Raw genomic sequence first — 3,859 nt, forward strand, 5'->3', positions numbered from 1 at the left:
TTTGAAAAGTTCAAAGAGTTTCAGAACGAGGTTGAGAATCAGCTCGGCAAGACTATAAAGCTTCTACGATCTGATCGTGGAGGTGAGTACATGAGCCAGGAGTTTGATGATCATCTGAAAAGCCGAGGTATAGTACCTCAGCTCACACCTCCGGGTACGCCACAGAGAAACGGTGTGTCGAAACGGAGGAATAGGACCTTGTTGGACATGGTCCGGTCTATGATGAGCAAATCGGATTTACCCTTGTCATTTTGGGGATACGCTCTAGAAACTGCAGCTTTCACACTTAACAGGGTACCATCAAAATCCATAGACAAGACACCACATGAGATGTGGACCGGGAAGAGTCCCAGTTTGTCTTTTCTAAAGATTTGGGGTTGTGAAGCATTTGTCAAGCGACTTATGTCAGACAAGCTTACACCCAAGTCGGATAAATGCATATTCATGGGATATCCGAAGGAAACCTTGGGATACTACTTCTACAACCGGGAAGAGAACAAAGTGTTTGTTGCTCGGAATGGGGTTTTCCCTGAGAAAGAGTTTCTCAGTCGGGAGGCCAGTGGGAGGACGGTCCGACTCGAAGAAATTCGAGGACCACTCGGGGACGGCTCGGCTGGTGATGAGATCATACCGGAGTCAGTCAGGGAACCCGTAGTGGAAGCGGCACCGGAACCACGAAGGTCGGAAAGATTGCGCAGAGTGCATGATGTATTGTTGCTAGAAAGAGACGAGCCGGCCACGTATGCGGAAGCAATGGTGAGCCCAGATTCCGAGGCATGGCTAGAGGCCATGAGATCCGAGTTAAAGTCCATGGATGAGAATCAAGTCTGGGACTTGGTTGATCTGCCACCTGGCGTAACGGCCATTGGTTGCACATGGGTCTTTAAGAAGAAAACCGATGTGGATGGAAATGTTCAGATCCACAAAGCTTGGCTTGTCGCTAAGGGTTATGGACAAGTTCAAGGAATTGACTACGACGAGACTTACTCGCCGGTAGATGCTGAAGTCAGTGAGGATCATACTGGCTATAGCTGCATATTTCGATTACGAGATATGGCAGATGGATGTCAAGACGGCTTTCCTTCACAGAAATTTAACCGAGGACGTGTATATGATACAGCCCGAGGGTTTTGTCGATCTGACTAGCACTAGTAAGGTATGCAAGCTCAAGAGATCCATTTATGGGTTGAGGCAAGCATCTCGGAGCTGGAACATTCATTTTGATGAGGTCGTCACTGGTTTTGGCTTCATCAAAAGCGAAGAGGACTCTTGTTTATACAAGAAGTTAAGTGGGAGCTCGATAGTGTTTTTTATCTTATATGTGGATTACATACTACTGATAGGAAATGATGTTTCGATGCTGAACTCGGTCAAGGAGTCATTGAATGGCAAGTTTTCGATGAAGGACCTTGGTGAGGCAATGTACATTTTAGGCATTAAGATCTATAGAGATAGATCGAGGAGGCTTCTCGGCTTAAACCACAGCACGTACATAGATGAAGTGTTGGAGCGGTTCAACATGAGTGAGGCGAAGAAAGGGTTCTTGCCACTCTCACATGGTATAACGCTAAGCGAGACTCAGAGTCCTTCGACATCTGATGAGCGAAGCAGGATGAGTAGGATTCCGTATGCCTCGGCAATTGGATCGATCATGTATGCCATGATATGTACAACGCCTGATGTTGCTTTTGCCATAAGCCTAACAAGCAGATACCAGGCCAACCCAGGTGAGAGTCACTGGGCAGCGGTAAAAACTATTTTGAAGTACCTGAAAAGGACTAAAGAGATGTTCCTAGTTTATGGAGGTGAGGAAGAGCTCGTCGTAAGGGGTTACGCCGATGCTAGCTTCCAAACCGACAGAGATGATTGTCGATCACAGTTCGGATTCGTGTACATCATGAACGGAGGAGCGATGAGCTGGATGAGTTCCAAGCAAGAAACGGTGGCCGATTCTACCACATAAGTTGAATACATTGCGGCTTGTGAAGCTGCAATGGAAGGTGTTTGGATCCGGAACTTTTTGGATGATCTTGGTATTTTCCCAGCCTCGGTAAAACCGTTGGACCTTTATTGTGATAATTCTGGTGCCATCGCACAAGCCAAGGAGCCGAGGAATCACCACAAGGTCAGACACATAGATCGGAAATATCACCTGATACGAAAGATCGTCAAGAATGGATGTAGAGTTATACAAAATTCACACGGATGCAAATGTTGCAAATCCGTTGACTAAGCCGCTTCCACAACCCAAGCATGAGGGGCACGTTAGAGCTATGGGCATTCGATGTCTATTTGATTGACTCTAGTGCAAGTGGGAGACTGTTGGAGATATGCCCTAGAGGCAATCATGTATGATGATATTTCCTATGTGTTTATGAATAAAGATAGTCCTTGGACATTATCAATGATGTGTATCAGCAAGTACGTGACTTGTTCGTGGGACTATGCATTGTATGATGACTGTCCTAAAAGGTCCCTAGTCAAAAGGGCTGTGTGGACGCGCAGCCAACTAGACTAGCAGATGACATAGTCGATGGCTTGGTCTCACTAGCCATGGAGCATTGGATGCTAACCGGATAATATGGACTTGGAAGGATCTGGTCGGATTCGACGTGGTCGGATCCGAGTCGAGATAAAGTCCGAGTCGGACAGACCCAACTATGAAACGCAGCGATATATCATCTATGAGTCTCTAGTACAACATATGTTCTATGTCCCAAGACCTGAGCTGGCGCACGTACTCGGGATGGTGACAGAACTGCTTTGGGCCGACCAAACGCTACTCCTTGACTGGGTAGTTACAAAGGTAGGTTTCAAGCTTGTCCAGACCCATGCTGCGAGACATGGTAGAGCAAGATGGGATTTTCCCCTCCGATCAGGAGAGATATACTCTGGGCCCCTCGTGTGATCCAACCAGGATAAGCATGGCCATGCGACAAGGATTATGAGATAATCCGGATAGTGGTTGGCATCACTGAAACGAGAAAGAGGTCGGGCTAGCACAAGGATAACAGACTCGCCTTGAGCCCGACAACATATATTGTGTGGCAAAAGGAATGGAAGTATGATGTACAGGTTCGCTAACCAGCTTCATAGTCTGCTTGGTGTTTGGCATGCCTTGCGGGAGGCCGCTACCAACCGTGCAGTTCGGAGGTGATCCGAACTGCGACCAAGCCGGCTTGAACCAAAGGGGTCGCGTGCATAAGGGAAGGAACCTACGAGGTCGGATCCGAGGACACTGGTCGGATGTGATCTGAGCTGTATTCGGATTGTGGCCGAGTAGACTTATGGGCTTTAGGGTCCGTGCAAGGCCCAAGTATTGAGCCCGCGACGGACGCCTATATAAAGTGGAGGTGCGGCACACTCATGCGTTTGATCGCTTCGGCGCTGTCACTAGGGTTTGCATGTGTTGCGAATAGACACCTCCACTCGCCGCCGGTTGTGTGATCGGACCTAGCAGTCCGCCGCACGACGTTCCTCCTGCACGCGCGGATATCGTTAGAGGCGGTGCACCTGCGGCGCTCCGGCGAACTTGTACGTGGGATCAGACGACCGGCTGTTCGAGGGAGATCGCACGATGAAGAGACGATCCACGCGGGCGCGCTGCCCCAACTCTTCTTCCGCTGCACGGCACTGCGCGTCTAGTGGTAACGATCTGTGATCCATCTCTCACAGCATGTTCTTGGTTGTTCTGCGCGTAGGAAATTTTAATTTGCAGTCGACGCACCCTACCGTAGAACCCAACAATTTGAACCGTCGCCCTCCCTCGTCCACCACCATCTCCACCCACCATTAAAAAATTTCAGTAGCCGTGGCGTATCCTCAAACACCACCATCCCTCCCCCCTCCATAGTACCCC

The sequence above is a fragment of the Triticum aestivum genome, chromosome 3D (genome assembly GCF_018294505.1).
Source record: "Triticum aestivum cultivar Chinese Spring chromosome 3D, IWGSC CS RefSeq v2.1, whole genome shotgun sequence".
NCBI classification, from domain to species: domain Eukaryota; kingdom Viridiplantae; phylum Streptophyta; class Magnoliopsida; order Poales; family Poaceae; genus Triticum; species Triticum aestivum.